The 17667-nt window shown below is 33.5% G+C and overlaps 1 pseudogene; it reads right to left on the bottom strand.

Moving 5' to 3' along the window:
* The window catches only part of LOC104015293 (sorting nexin-29-like), a 130721-nt pseudogene that overhangs the window by 76923 nt on the left and 36131 nt on the right, over positions 1-17667 (bottom strand).

The following is a 17667-nucleotide window of genomic DNA, read 5'->3' as shown; positions in this document are numbered from 1 at the left end:
GACTGTCAATCAGATGAGGAAAGTGATCTGAATGAAAATACCTCGAAAATATTTTTTAAGTCAAACCAAGTTCCCAAACCAGTTTGCACCATGGACATAGAACTGTTCCATTACAACTGTGGGGTAGGTGCCCTGTGATACAGAAGCAGAATTCAAGCAATAGATTGGCCGCTTAAATTGATATATCCATCAAAGATGCAACATAAACCATAGCATATGTTTAACCTAAAGAACTTTATCTATGTTTTCCCCAAGTACGTGATTGGATATAATAAAAGATACTAGCTCTTCCTGAAATCTTGCCTTCATAACAGTTAAAATACAGTAAGATAAGAAATAGCCATAGTTCACCGTAAATGCTACACTGTTTTTACCTTGAAGAACTTGCAGAAAAGACAGCTTAGCACTTACCACAGTTATTTACCATTAACTGAATATAAACAGCAGTGACTCAGAAATAAGTTTGTTTGTAAAAAAAATAAAAAAACCTGACCAGTGTGCACATTAACAAATGGATCACTGATTAAGTGCATGGTGATTCATGGGTGCATCATTCTTGCCTCAGAAAAGAAAACTGTTCATCTTATTGAGCCAGGACTGGTCTGTCAATGAGAGAGATGCTATACACATCATTCAGAGAACTATACATTAGATTTCAAGAGTTGCACAAAAAAATAGTTCTTGCCAGTTCACTTCTAATATTATTGGACTTAGTAGCTTAAACTGTGCATTGCGCACCCTTGGGAGTGAACAGCTTATCTAAATTCCTTTTTTTTTTTTTATTTGGACATAAATTCTTACTGAGAAAATAAATATACACATATATAAAAGCATATTTCACAATTCTTGTGAAATTCTTCACAATTCTTGTGAAATAAGACAAATTCTTTTAAGAACCGCAAAAAAGTCTACCCTTGTGCCAAAGTGCACTGGTCAGATGAAATTACCTCTCACTGTATTTCAGTAATAGTTTAACTGACAAAAGATACAGAAGGGCTTGTGATTCCACAGAAAAGTGCTGACCAATTTATTAATTTAAGATGTGTTTTCTATACTGACTTCAAACACAACTAACATTTAATAGCAAGGCTGCATGCCACACTAAGACCTTTAAATAAGAAAATAACATATCAATTTCCAAAATATTACTGTCCACTGATGTACTGATCTCATTTGCCTGCTGAATGAAATCTCACACTGGATGTAAGTATGCTAATAAAGTAGCCGTCAGTAAATAATACGACTGACAGAAGAGGTACAAACAGAGATCAAACTTGCACTGTTTATTCAATGCTAACAAGAGCCAAACAGTTTTTGTTTGTTTCACAAGAGGCTATTTTTCAATTCTCTTATATGAGAAAATGTTAAATCTAAGCAAACAAGTGCTATTATTTAATAATTGTGTTTGTAGGCATTTTAATACCTAGGAGAAAATAAAAAATCCAAGTCTTTACAGAATCCTGTCAAAGAACACAAAACTTACCTTCATTTATTTCCAATAAAATGGGTCATGTAGTTCAATGAAATGGTACTCAGAAGTTTTCAGCTAAGTTATTTAACATTTCAGAGTTTATTTCTTAAAGAAAGGTTTCTTTTTATTCTTGTCTTAGAATGTCATCAACAGGCAAGAGCACATACTGTTAATACAGTGAGAGGTTCTAGGTTTACCAATTGTTTGTAGAATCACTTAGGGATCAAAAGTAATAAAAGAAAAAAATCATTTGTTTGATGATTTTTAGAAGAAAAGCATGAGAAAAAAATTGACAAGCAGTCAAACAATTCTTCATCATCAGAGTTGGTTTTTTTAAGCAGGTAACTAAGGTGCTCTGTGGCTGTCACAGCCTTTCCACATAATCATCCCACGTTAAAGAACATGCAGCACTTTAAGCAGACATTACCAAAACTGCTATATCATCAAAATTCCCCACTTCAGGATCTCAATTCAGGACATAGTGAAGAAATTCATTAGAGTATATTGGTACCTGTTATGCTAAACTGAGAGACAATTCTACAAAGATGCTTTTTGGCAAAGCTTTTAGTGACCTAAGGTACTTTCCCTGACCTGATAGCTTACTATGTGAGAAGGGGTTTTGTAACAAAAACCCCAAAACTCATGTATTGCATCATGAACAAAGCCATATTCTCACATTTGAAAATCCTCCAATATTTAAAAACTTCCTTTAATTATCTGATAACATTGCACTGAAAAATTCTTAGTAAAAAATTAATCTGAGCAAAATAAACTTACAATATATCTCCAGATTTTTTAAGACTGAAAGGCTGTCGTTTGAACTTCCATTTACTAACAACAACAGCAGCACAAAGAACCTTAAAGAAAGTCACACAGCTGCTTTTCACATGATACTTCATTTTCACATGATATTTCATTACTCCATTAAAAAAAAATTCATTGACAGGTCAAATGTTTAAAAGTGTTTAAAAAGGCACCTACCCAACTACACCAAAACTTGCCATAATTTGTTCTTTTTGTGTAATTTCTGGCTCAAAAAAACCCCAAACCAAACCAAACAAACAAAAAAACACAGTACAGCTTGAAGTCATTTGAGCACTTTGAAATTAAATTGAGGAGATTAACATTAAAAATCTATAAGGCAGTTTGAGTAAAAATAATCAGTAGTATGTTTTTGAGGCCTCAGGATGCAACTGGCCGATGAATTACTTGTTCAACAAAAAAGAACAGAAAGCATGAAAATTCATGAAGTGAAACTCTCCAGAATGGTGAAAGCTTGGCTTAAAATCCAAAATTACCTTTCTAGATATTGTTTCAAATGTTTGAAACAATTCAGCTTTTCAGAAGAGCTGCATAATTTGTCAGGAATTTAAAAAACATTAAACTTACTTAACCTTTTTGACAGATGTCAGGTCTCACAGATGTCTAATATTCAGAAATAAACTCTCAACTTTAATCTACTGAGTGTACTTATTTGAACAAAGGGATTCACATCTTGAGTTCACGTGATCGGCATATGCACCTTCCATGTCAGAAAAACAGTTTCCCAGCCTCACATACCAAATGCTCAGACGTCAATTTGTCAGGCATAAAAATACAATAGTACACCTAACACATAAAAATACAATAGTAGACCTACCACATAAAAAGTTAAGTCTATGAGCTTTAGGAAAAGGTACAAGAGTATTTTCAAGTTCATTAAAAGGAAAACTGCAGGTTTCTATGGAAATTTACTTTAAAAACTGAGCAATTTCTAGTTAATTTATGTAGAAAAATTCCGACTCATGGAAATGTTTCTTGTACAGGCTTCTACAAAGAAAGCCTTAGAGAGTTGGAAAGGATTTTTTTTTTAACTGTTTGGTTTGTCTCCAACATTCCTGTAGAATAAGTGTTCCTGCAGAACAATAAGGGATTAATATATTGTGATACAAGTTTCAGTACATCAAAAGCCTGTCATTCCAGCAGAGGCTCTGGTATCCTCATTCCCTAGTCCAACAGGAATAGTCTATGCCAAGAAACTGAAAATTCAGTGTAATTTATTGAGTCTTTAACAGAGCTCTCTCATAATACAATTTAGTACATCATGAGCATAACCTATGATTTAACTTTGATGAAATGCAAGTTAAAGTCCACCAATAAAATTACTCTTAAATACAGTATAAAATTATCAAAGGCTGAAACTGCAAAGAAAGTTGAAGTCATGTTCTCTCTAATTAGATATGTTTACTAGTTACAGCCACAAAGAGAAAGAATAGACCAATTGGAAACAATGTCTGATCACAGGTCTTTTAAAGATGTACAAACACGCCAATTGCTTTAGTTTTTTTGTTTGGTTTGCTTCATATTCAATCCTTCGCAATATCAGGTCTGACATGTTAGTAATTCTTTATTTTGAGCTTAGTTGCAATGCAAACTATGAAGAGTTTATCCCTCCCTCAGCATGTAACACAAGAAAACTTCTGGTTATATTATTCTGACAAAACTTATGTAAGCAGGACAAAGCAAATGAAATATATTTTTACCTTACGCAAAGCAAGCTTATGCTAACAATGCATAGCAATGGCCCCAAACATATCTTACAATGATTTTAAACACACTTTATTATTCGTGGCTTGCGAGTTGTATAAATTGACCTACTTTCTCTTCTAAAACAAAATAGCAGTCTAGTCCCAAAGCATATTGACGGGAGAAAACAGCCTCAAGCTGCGCCAGGGGAAGTTTAGGTTGGATATTAGGAAAAACTTCTTCACCAAAAGGGTAGTCAGGCACTGGAGCAGGCTGCCCAGGGAAGTGGTTGAGTCTCCATCCCTGGAGGTATTTAAAAGATGGGTAGACGTGATGCTTGAGGACATGGTTTAGTGGTGGACTTGACAGTGCTAAGTTAACAGTTGGACTCGATGATCTTAAGGGTCTTTTCCAACCTTAACGATTCTATGATTCTATGATTCTATATGACATTGGAAACCATATGGGAATTGCTAGAGGTATCCAAAGACCTATCAGTATCCCAACAAGCTTCGAATTGGGGGTTTAGAAGAAATTGTGGTAACTGTTTCACTACTATTTCTAAGGAAAGCCACCATTAAAAAAATTATGCAGAATTTTTACAAAAAATTTCTCTAACACTGTTTTAGGCATAACATTCAATAAAAAGTTTCTTTAAGATTCTTTGTTCCTTCAGAATTTTTAATTGCAACATTTCTTTATCCACTTGGTTAAATCAACTGATTTAAAGACCATAATTAAAGAACTTTGATAAATACAAATTTTTTACAAATATCGTAAGAACCGGAAAATTTCTTCAATATATTATTATGAACAAAATCATTTCCAATGGAAAAAAAAGAAAAAAAATCTCTAATTACTCAGCAGAACAATTCTTTTTATTCTCTTGACAGCTAGTCATTTCTCTGTGGGGAGACTTCAATATCCTGATCAGCTACCAAGAAATTCAAGGGAATCTTTGTCTTCAGATGAAATAGTCTACTAGGCACAAAATAACAGTTATTAAAACTGCTTAAGTCTGAACATTTTTCAGACCCAATTCTAGCTGAATGGAACTGCTAGAACAGCATTCAAGAGTGGTTTCTATCCTAGTTCTCAATCTGGAACACAACACAGTCTAATCTTTGAAAATAAGACTTCACATCTTTCATTTGTGGAGAGAAAAAGGAGTAATGACTTTTGGTAAATGCATCTGGATTGTTACAGGGGTTACATCCTATTCTGAGTATGTGAAGGTATTGTTACAGACTAGTAAGTGAGATTCAGATGCAGACTTCCTCTTCTGGATGTGATTTGCAACAAGGTTTTCCAGTGGTTACATCCACTGCTGTGTCATCACTGCTCCTGCTAACACTGTCTTGCACGAACTCAGAAGTGTTAGCAACAAATTCCTGAACATGCAGAACAAACTTAGTAGAATTAAAGAGAATGCTTGTAAAGCTGAAAGATGTTTTACCTGTGTTCTTAATTAAGATATGCTTTTCACAGGTACAGAACAGAGGAAAGGAGTCAGAAGACCCAAACCAAAGGTATGCATTAAGGAGAGAATTAGTTTCACATGGTCCTATGAGAAAAGGATAACCGAGTATGAATGTTTTAGAAGAACTGTATTAATCTCTTTGATGCACGACTTGCATTTTTAGTCATCTTCACATTAATCAGTTAATACCAGTATCCAATTTCAGAGTATTTTGGGCAAAAGAAAGACATAGAGAATTGTTTTACTTTTTATAAAAATGTTCATTTAATATTTAATAGGAGATATGGGTATTAGATATTAAATTTCATTACTTTTGTCTGGAAAATCATCTGTATTTAAATTTAGGATGAAACTCTATCTTTTTTTTTTTTCTTTAATGAATTTTACATTAGTCTTAAAAGTGAATCTTGCATTAAGAACTTTTTCAAACATGGTCATATCAACAGAACAAGTCGCTTCCATCACCTGTTTCCATACTGCAGTATTCAGTAAGCTACATGATAAAGCAATACAAAAATGAAACAGTTTGGCAATCAGAAAACAGTATGAAAGCACAGAAAAAGCTACAGATTTCAGTATGTCCTCATTTTAAAGCTCAACTGACAAAACAGCAATGCCTGTAATTATGTACCGTAACTTACACAATACCTGAAACCTATTGTCTGTGATGCTTTCAACTTCACCACCATCAGTTATAACCTTAAGGAACTTGTTTATTTATTAAAAACCTTCATTTTAATATCAAAGAATAAATGTGTACCTTTGTTAGGAAAAGTATTTTTAATTATCTGAATTGCTTTAAATATGCTTTGAAGTTGAATGAACAAATTTCTATTTTAACCACAGAAGCCTGAAAATTAAATCTTCCATTTTTTTCTTTTTAAAGCAAAAATCAGACTTGTCTTTTACACTAATGGGGAAAAAAAAACAACTGAGGAAAGAAACTATTTACAGCTTCAAATGTTGTGTTACAATTATGATTCCATAAAATTTGTGCAGTACAAACTTTACCTCAATCAATTTTCTTTCATAAGAGCTGGCTAGTTCCTCATTGTTTTCTACTTGCTTGTGCTCTGGAACAGTAAATTCACCATCAGTGCTCCAAACATTTGGCAGAACTAAAACAAAGAGATACTTCAAATTAAAATGTTAAATTACATAAACATCTAAGACAAGCTGTTTAGAAGTAATAGCTCTAAAAGAAACAGTTATTAGAGGTATCAAAATAGGATGTAATATTAAACAGCATTACAAGTACTAAAATACAAATGCTGCAGGGAGCTTTCCTGTGAGCAGTATTTAGACAGGTATTCTCAACAGAAAAAAATGCAAACTAAAAGCATTTGGCTGTTCTGTGACTACAGCTATCTAATATATGTAGGTAGTAACTGCAATTCCTATCCAAAACCTTTGAAAACTAAGCCTGTGCTTCTCTTTTAAGTATTTTTTCTACTTCTTTTCCAAAATATCATTTCATATTACTTGCATATTACTTACATATCATAGAAATTACAGAAAATAGGGCTGAGAATGGACATTCCATACTTCATCTAGTATTTCATGTTTTTGCATAAAGCAGAATCAGCTGTAGTTATTTCATTCCTGACAGTTAATTGTCTAATTTATTCCTAGAAACCTCCAATAATGGAGATTTCATGCTTCCCTGCACAATCTATTTAAATTTAAGTATTCTTCTCAGAAAGGTTTTCTTGATAGCTAATCAAACTTTCCTCACCTGCCATTTAAGCCCATTACTTCTTATCCACAGTGAATGAACACTACAGTTTATTCTATTCCTGTTCCTAGCTATCATTTATGCATTTGATGTTCACTTTAAGCCTGTTCTAAGTAAGTCTCCTCTTCTCCTAGTTACATAAAGTCCAATTCAACTTTTCCTCACAGATCATGAATTTCTAAAAAAACTAGTTAGCACATATAAAGTAAACAAGCCCTAATAAAAGAGAGGCTTAACAAATGCTTTCACCATTTTTTCAAAATCTAAATGATATATACAACCACTGTAAAGTAGATAGAAGACACCATAATTCATCTGACTAAATACTCTTGAGCCTGGGAACTGATTTTTGCTTCAAGGAAGAATATATACATTCAGGAACTCATTATTATTTTAAGTGAATTTTGAAAGCTATTTTAAGAGCTATTTCTTGTAAATCTTACTTGAAGTTCTTCAGCCAGAAACTTCTAAGATCAGCATGTTCATAAATTTAATATTATTGTATCTAAGCAGGTTTGAAAAATGGTACACATCAACTCCTGCTAATGGCTGAGAAATCAGGATGGTCATTTATTAAATATTTAAATACCAGTATCAAACTGCTCAGTCTACAGCAGTGATCACTCATTTTAAAAGCTGGTATGATATTCTGAACTTGACACAGTTCTGACTCTTGGGCAATTTATTTACAATCACATTTGCTGAGTGTTTGTTTGTTTGTTTGTTTGTTTGTTTGTTTTTAAGTCACTGCAAGGCAAAGTATTATGCTGAGTTTCATTTATTATTTTAGGAAACTATTTCAAAGCCATACTCAATAGCATCTGATCTGATTATTGTAGAAACCATGTCAATTCTTCTCTATTTATAGTCACAAAAATAACAGCAGAAGCTCAAATTATTTTGACTCTTTCAAAATAGTTTCACAGAAAGTCTAAACACATAGTGTTCTAAAATCCAAAATACATTTAAGACTTTTGTTTTGATACCATTTGAATAAGATTACTCATTGTGATAACACAGGGCAGCAGTGAAATTAGTTGTATGCAAGAGTTTATGCCTCCCTGATGAAGACAATTTCCTAACATTACAGCAAAAGAGGACAGCTGGGAGTTTTCCAAGTCTAAACAGATCAGAACTCTATGTCCCTGTCTACATGTAAGGCTAGTTAGAAGTCAGGAACCTTAACCTATGAGTGTGTAAATTAATATGTAAGAAACCAACAAGAATTTCAACTTAAAATGATGAAAACAGAGAAAACAGAAGTTTCTTCATCCTGTTTTCTTCAAAAAAATGTCACAATCTCAGAACACAGTAATAAAACAGGTCTTGTAAATACACTCTGTAATCCTTCTAAGCATGTAAACTAATTAAGAACAAAATGACTTAAGACAAGTTATTACGGTCACTTTAAGCTATACCACAATTGGAATTCAATAACTTGCCTTAAGTTACACAATGATATATGTACTGAAAAGTGCAAATAGCTCTTTCTAATAACACAAATATTCTTAATTATGAAGGCTCACATCTGAAAAACATGAAAGCCTACGATGAGACACTGCAAGTTATGTATATAAACCATGGGTGCAACAGTTTCTATAAATCTCGTAAAAGAAAAAACGTTTTTTTGTTTCACTCTCCTTTTTTGAAGTGTATCTAAACATACTAGTTCTCAGGGATGCTTAAGTACTTTTTTGAGTCAGAGGGCCCAGTACTAAAAAATTTCACATAAATCTCCAATGGCAGCTAAGAAAAAAGCCCAATATTTGGTTTGATAAAAATACAATGTGTGAAATTAGAATATAAGAAAAATTATTACAGATAGTACATGTAGCTGAAATTTATTCTGGTCACTAATGATAAATATTACAGAAAATTACTGTGGATCAATTAAATATTGTTTGAGCATAAAGCATACATGTATTCATTTTTAGAAATGTTGGTACTGTTCCATCACCCTTTTTCATCTATAAAATCTGACCATCCTACTCAGTTTCTATTCTTATCACTCACTAATCTGCATAATTTTAACATGGCAGAATATAGCTAGCCTAGGAATATTTTTTTTCTTTTCCTATAATTACACTCATCATGGAAACTGTCAGTATCTAATGAAGGATAATTTCTGCTATTATAAGAAGCTTAAGCAATGTTTTTTGTGAATAATTCTTAATATGAATCACTACAATCCAGCAAAGTCGGAAGTAAAAACGTGTGCTCACTAACAAAAATCCTTTTAAGGATGAATGAAGTTTTTGAACTGCAGATAAGTATAGTGCCTAGCCCTTAAGAGCAGAATTAATGTAGTATTCATTCATACAGTCACTTATATGACCACAATATTGACAATTAAAAAAAAAGGAAAGACAGATGGTGCCAATTTCTGAAAAGCCACCTCATCTCTCAAAACACCTTCTGTAGTCAGTGGAAATACAGGTCCCACCAGAAGATGATTCAGAATCAAGACTCCAATTCATCCTGTCATGGAGACTTCTATCACCACTGACCACTGAAGAAAAACAGGTAACACTGCTGATAACTTAACTTGTTATCTTTCAGATATAAAATCTGCTCATTACAGTCAGAGCAATTTAGCAAAGGAAGTGAAACGTCTGGTCTTAATACAGAGTCTGTTTCAAACAGTCTGCAGATACTGATCTCCAAAACAATATTAACAGTACAATCTAGAGATTCTAAATTTTCTCTCCTCAAAATAATTATTCTTATGTTCCAATATCACATTAATTCACACATTATTTTTTAAATTAAATTTTCATCTGATAGCTTTTTCTGGAAAGTTTCTTATTGAAAAAAAGTAAAACCACCTCCTCTACCAGAAAACACTCTGTAAAAATAAGTAAAAAAATCTACTTCGGTATTTTTCTCAAAAGAAAAAGATATCAAATATGTTATTTTCACTATTGGGAGATATTACTCTGCCATGGTTGGAAGAGATGAATAGGGCTTATAATTATCCCTTGCTAACCCCACTTTCATGTAAATTATTTCATTTGTTTTGTCAAGGACTCAGCAAGGAAAGCAAAGGCTTCTTGATTGTTTCTACTCAGCAGTAATTTGATAGTATGCCATCACATAACATTCTTTGTTTGATATCAATCTGCATTACAAAACCGTTCACACAACAGCAAATAGCCCAGTCAGAGATGCATAAGGGACAGTTCTCATAGAAACAGAACTGTTATCTTTTCAGATGCTGATATTTTCCAACAGGGGGAGGGCTGATGTCATACTGGGTAGCATGTGGAAGCATGAACCATGTCCCCAGCTACACTAGGACTGTTTTGTGTGGCTGAAGTGTTGGTTATGGACCAGGGTTTGCACAGGATTGGGTGGCTGGTTATCTACACAGATCCATTCCAGGATCAATCAGGAAAAAAAAATGCAGATTCTTGTAAACCAGAGACATGGCTGTTCACTGGTTATTCTTTCATTGTCAGTTTTTATACAAGTCCAGGAGTCACTTCCATCATTGGGTTACTATACCTATGCCTCCAATAAACTGTCTCAGTGGTAGCATACAGAAAAACAAACCCTGTGCATGGATTTTTTTTTTTTACCCTTCATTTTACCCTTAGCTTCCACTGTTTGACCCTCTCTTCTGAGCATCTGGACAGCTCCTACATACTTCTTAAGTTGCACTTTTAGCACCTCATTTTCTCTGTTGATAAAAAGAACAGAATAAATAAATATTATTGTTTTCTCAAAATAGAGGAAAGCCCATTTCAATGGAAACAAACATACTATCTGTAATAATAAGATTTATCTAAGTTGTGTCATCAAGATGAAAAAAAATAATGACTTACACATTAAATAATACATCAACAGCAGAGTACCAGGAAAACTAGTTTTCCAGGGCCACAGAAACACATCAGGGAAACAGATTATCTCATAAACAAAAACTTTTCATTAATTGTTTGGTTTAGATTTTTCTATACTATGCTACATTGATGTCAGAAAAATTATACAGTCTATCTAAATCAACAGTTGATTAAAAAATAAGGATGGGATACTAGACAAGGAAATTCAGAATAGCCAATATAAAATTAGATAATCATTTTACTAGTTGTCCAAGTATTTAAAGTCAAGCAAATAAGTATTCAGCTTTAGAAACAGACTTTATTGTTTTAAGAAAACGCCAGCACTTCAGCAACAACATTCAAGGTAAAAGTTTTCCACATACCATTCCTAAATGAAAACCGTAAGAGAAGAAATTAAGTTAATCCCTTTGACTGTTACACTTCAGTGCCTGTGCCTGTCTCATTTGTCTTTGGAAAGTACAAGTACTCAAACCAGGTACTATCATAGTTCCACCTAACAACATTAAGCACCTTAGTTTGTATTTGGGGGAAATTAAAAGTATTCTAGCCAACTGAATTTTAAACAGCTGACAAAAAGCTGACAAATTGCATGTCTGAAAATTCAATTCTCTGTCTAAGCCCATTCAGTTAACCAAGTATGACAGAAGTGTTTATACAGAAGAAACATAATTAAAATGTGTTGCAAGAGAGTGAATTCACACAACTTTTACTATTCTTTAAGAATATATCAGGGTAGAAACACATAGGTGCCACAGGTGCAGCACATAACATCACACACAAGAAACCCACAACTGGTTAGAGAGAAGAGACAACATGGGCAGGTCAAAATCATGCCAGAGCAGTGGTACAAGCCCTAGGAATGATGAAACCCTAGATATGTAACAGATTACAGAAAGCTGTAAACAGATTATACACAAAAAGGTAGGCATTTTATTTATGGGAATTCATTTAAGAATGAGAAGTATTCAGAAACACATGCAAATATGTTTGATGGTACTTATCGTTCTATATATATATACATACATACACACACAATACATATATATTATATATACACACACACACAAAAAAAAACCTGTTTCTGTGAGCAATGCCGTATTTATATATAAAAGCCCTAGACTGGTACTATATTCATATTTCTATGGATTTCAAATCAGTTTTCTGAATGATGTAACCTCAATTTTATTCAGCTCTTTAGTAGGAGGTTGCTAAATAATTTAGAAGAAACTATTGATTACACAACTATCAATTTTTAACAAAGTCCTTGATGATTTTGTGCATTTTATGATATTTTTCATTTCCTAGACTACAAAGAACAAGTCATTTTTTTCCATAAGAGATGGACGCTGATATACAGATTAAGGGGAAAAAAATCAGAAACACAGTTTAATTCTATATACTATATTAAAACAAGTCTAAATAATTCATTCATGAAAAAAAAAATTATATGACAGCTAGACAAAAAGATTTCTCACCAGAAGTGTAAATACGTCTGCATGGAAATAACTGTATACAATTACAATATATTGAGTTTTAAGGATTCTCATGAAATAATCATACACCATCTCATTTCTACATTTGAGAATAGACTCAGTGCCTTCTGTCTGTGCTGAGACAGCATAAAAAAAAAAATCCATTTTTTACTATTGTGCCTATCGACTTAAAATTGATACAGTACAGATGAACTTCAGAAAGACTTTTATTCACTTAAGGTTTTTGATACAAGACTGAAATTCAAGGCAGCATACTGTGGCCCAGTCACAATTTCCTAATATGCCTCTTTATCACCCTATTACTTCTCATTCTTTGACATCTCTTTCTCATTACTACTATTTAGCTAGATCCCAAAGAGGGCCCATCCTGACCTATATAAATTTATATAGCTCTTTTTATCAGAGCATGTTTAAAAAACAAATTAGCAAGCACTCACTAAAAAGTCTTTAATGACTTCAAGAGGCATTATATCAGATATTCATAGCAAGTATTTTATAGGAGGAGAAATTCCTGTATAGGAGTTAAGGGTCAGATTTTCAGAAATTCTTGTCCAGCTGACCCAACTGTACTACCTATTATTAAGGATGTTAAATACTTCTATGTGAAGGCCTGAGCTTTACTTTTGCCACTTTTCCAAACTTTACCATCTAACTTGAAGCCAAACTGTTAGCCTGTTATGAGACTAGTGATAAACACAATGCTTTCAGCATCTTTTGATGCGCTCCAAACAATTCCACATTCTGTGCTGAAGAATAAGTGACAAGACTGTAAGTACAAGTTGAAGGGCACAGAGAAAAAATAGAAAGAAAAAAAAAAATCAGGCTGACATTCACGGGAAAACAAAGACAGAGAACTAAGCCACTAAAAGCACACCCATCTCCAAAACCTTAATTATAACAAATTTCCCTGCCTGGTCACTTCTCCCATGTTGACAAGTAGCTGAAAGACAGAGTGATAATATGTCATTTCTCTCTGCATCAGCTCAGTGATAAAGGATGACAATCTAGTATTCCTACAAATTATTCTTTTTGTTCGAATGGCACAGGTCTAGTGTGTGTTGTTGATTAAGCTTTATATCATTGGTGATTACTCATGCAGAACCATGATACAAGGCATACTTTTCTTTGGTTGTTTGATTATAAAACTAGAAAACTGCACATTAAGAGCTACACTGGAAAAAATGCTAAGGTTTGAAATCCAATCACAGAAAAAAATGCATTTAAAGCATCCTATGAAACTAGAATGTAACTCTTCCCCAAGTCTCTTTATGATTTATTATTATTTGGGTACACATAAGAAGCAGATTAGCAGAACATCTTTGAAGTTTTATGTCTTCAAGACAAAGAAAAGACCATATACATTTCCCCACTTTTTTTTCCTTAAGACAAATACAAAGTTAGTTTCTGATAGAGCAGATTAATTTCCAAAATCTCTCCAAAAGTATGACTAGAGAAATAGAAAGGCATTTAAATACAGCAACTTATAAATGCCACACATCTATAACAGTACGATAAATTTTATTCCATCTGAAACTTTTTCAAGCAACTGTATAAGTTTCTCCATAGTTCTGTGACTATTCTCCAAAGAAAATCATATAAAGATATTTCCAGGTTCCATAAACACTTTATTTATCAGCTAATGCAGTAAGGATCAACCATTTTCACCAGAGCGTATTTTATTCTATAGCACTTTTATCCAGTGAAATTACGTAAGATGCAATTAAACTCTGTAGTTAGCTTTTTGCTTTAGTACTTTTCCTGAAGATAAATCAGAATATTACAAAATCATGTGCATCCACTCTCAGCCATTAACAGTGTCTTTGCTTAAAACCAGAGGAAAAATACAATACTAATTATGGTAATGAATCAGTACATAATAACAACTGTAAGCAAAGAGAAGAGGAATGTTAAGCACCAAAACCTTAAATGCTGATACATGAGTAACTTTTATCCATTTCCTAAAATGGAAGATACCACCTCATAAAATCCCTAAAATCGTAAGTATTTCTATTGTCAGACACACTTCAAAATTCACCAGAAACCACTGTATGTATTCACAAATTATAGGAAAAATCTTAAGGATCCTACTTAACTCCTGTACTGAAACCAAAGTCAGAAAAACGAAAATCATTCAGTAAATTTCTTTCAAGAGTATGCATATGGTCAGGGCTTGTTTATACAGCAATATTCGACTGGCAATGCTAGTGTAAGGTATCCTTTTCGCCAAAGCTATGAAATGAAACATTAGTAGTAAAGGATTTACTTTTCAATGGCAATATTTAGTGACATTGATCATACTAATGCAGAAGCAAAATATTGTTTTACTGAAAAGAACTTTTCTTTAAATATTCATGAATTGTACTCAGCCACAGAACACCTTAGCAACAACAAACTTGCTTATTTATTATCTTTTTTGGAAAATGATCTGGAATGACAAGGAATGTTCAATTATATAATAAATGTAAGTTGTCAAATACCTTCAATTCCCTGCCTAATTTTGAAGCAAAAATAATTATACTTCCTCTCCATTTTATTATTTAGAAATTAGCATTTCAGGAAACCCTGCCTAAAAGAAAATCAAAACTACTGTAAGAATGATAATTTTTTTTTAGCAGCATAAAACAAGTTCATATTTTGTTAAATATATACCTGACTTTTATGTATGTAATGAATGAAAAGACAGCATGCAATATTACTGATAAATGCATATCCTCACCAAGTTAATTCATGCCAGGAAAAGTAGTTACAGTTCCCTAAGGGCTCTCATATTGAGAGGATGAATGTAACAGGATAACAAGCAGCATGTTCTCACATCAAAAGGAGGACAGCATGGAAGAGAGCTACTATTCCTATGGAACACAGCAGTGGATCAGCCCCCCTGCTGGGACTTTTGCTGTATTCTTGGAGAAGGGCCAAGGCCCTGCAGGTGAACTCTCCCCCACCTTCCTTGTGCTATAGCATCCGTTTTAAAAACTATCATTATGGGGGAACAAGGGGAGTTGAAGGAGGTTGGTTATTTTCCAGTAATGTCCACAAAGTTTCTGTGACAGATAGTTATGCTTACTGAAGCATGTATACATACACCAAGCACAGTTAAGATCTACTATGCAAGTCAAATTAGATGCATCTTATGTTCCTCAAAATAAGATTTCTGGCTGTTAATACAAATGAATACCAGTAAGAAAGTGTTTTATAAAAGCTGACTTCCAAAAATTTTATTAAAAGGTTAAAGAACAATATACCTTTAAGTTATGATTTTTGTTGCAGAGGAAGAGGCATTATAGGACTTATTTTCCTATACCTTAACAGAAACCAAACCAAACCAAACCACCACACAACTGCTTCTTGAAAAAGATACAAAAATTCCTCTAGGGCTTCTGTAAAATGAGCATGGTAAGAAAAGAATTTGAAAAAGAATAGTTTCTCAAATATCTCAACTATAGTGGCCTGAAGCATACTGTAATTAAGCTTCTGGCACAAACATCAGATACTAACAAGTGCTTTCTGTGGAGCTTACTCCTAAAACATGTCTTATTTCTAAATTCAGGCTTACCAAAAAAAAAAAAAAAATCCAACAGATGTCTATGTCTTGATAAAAACTCAGTGTTTTAGAAAACACTATAAAGGTACCAAATCTTCAAATAATAAAAAAAATTGCATGAATCTTGAGAATGAATTGAAATAAACAGTGTACCACAAGAATATGTAGAATCTATATACAGACATTGGGCTAGATGACTCCCAGAGATGCTGTCCTGGTTTCAGCTGGGATAGAGTTAATTTTCTTCTTAGTAGCTGATGTAGTGCTGTGTTTGGATTTAGGATGAGAATAATGTTGATAACACACTGATGTTTTAGTTGCCGCTAAGTAGTGCTTACACTAGTCAAGGACTTTTCAGCTTCCCGTGCTCTGTCATGTGCACGGGGGGCTGGAAGGAGGCACAGCCAGGACAGCTGACCCAGACTGGCCAAAGGGATATCCCATACCCTATGACGTCATGCTCAGTATATAAACTGGGGGAGCTGGCCAGGGGCCAGCGATCGCTGCTCGGGGACGTGCTGGGCATTGATCGGCGGGTGGTGAGCAATTATAGAGTGTATCACTTGCTTTTTATATTATTATTATTACTACTACTACTATTCTATTTTATTTTACTTCAATTATGAAACTGTTCTTATCTCAACCCACGAGTTTTCTCCCTTTTACCTTCCTGATTCTCTCCCCCATCCCACTGGTGTTGGGGGGTTAGCAAGCGGCTGTGTGGTGCTTAGTTGCTGGCTGGGGTTAAACCATGACAGATGCCTTCCAACCTGAATTATCCTATGATCCCACTATTAGGAGATGCAAGATCACAATTAACTGTAATCATATGTACCCTAAATGAAGTAAGAAAAATGAGAACTATTACTCATAGAAGTGGAAGTTGAACTATATACAATATAAAGAGATTATAGTGTGTGTGTGTATATATATATACACATATATATATATAAAACCAATCTCTGAAAAAAACTGTAGCAAGGAAAAACATGATAAACGTAACTGCTTGTCATGAAAGAGAAACACCATGTGCATGACAAACTGAAAACTATTCTCATGATAGCTTCCCAACATAGACTGTGTTCAAATCTTAATTATGAAAGGACACTATTTTAGCATTGATATCACATCGGAAAAAGCAAAAAATGGCTTTGTGGATAAGAAATATGAGGAAGTTGTTTATCTTATAAAATAACGTATCTCACTTTTTATAAAATGTTTTTGTAACTTGTGACATGTCACCAATTAACTAAGCAGGAAAAAAAATCATTGAATATAGGAATATTCAAATTAGTTTTCACAAGCAGGGACAAGAGATATTTTTTCCTCTCTCTAAGAAGCTGCTTAAGGTAGGTGATGCGATCATTTCAAGATGCATAACACATCATTTCACCCATCACTGAAGTGCTATGGCTCTGAATGAAGTGTTGTAAAACAGATTAATATAAAATGCCAAATCCAAAAGTAATGTGGCTTAAATAATACAGACACTAGATAAGAGGAGGCAGATTAGGTTACAGAATGTACAGTAAACAGAAGGTACATAAAAGTGTGAGATAAAATATAGTCAAATTCTCATCCCCCATTTCCCTACACAGTGCAT

The sequence above is a fragment of the Nipponia nippon genome, unplaced genomic scaffold (assembly GCF_047370975.1).
Source record: "Nipponia nippon isolate SJK-2023a ecotype South Korea unplaced genomic scaffold, ASM4737097v1 scaffold_5, whole genome shotgun sequence".
Lineage (NCBI taxonomy): Eukaryota > Metazoa > Chordata > Aves > Pelecaniformes > Threskiornithidae > Nipponia > Nipponia nippon.
Note: the sequence above shows the minus strand (reverse complement) of the source record. Positions and strands in the feature narration are given on the sequence as shown.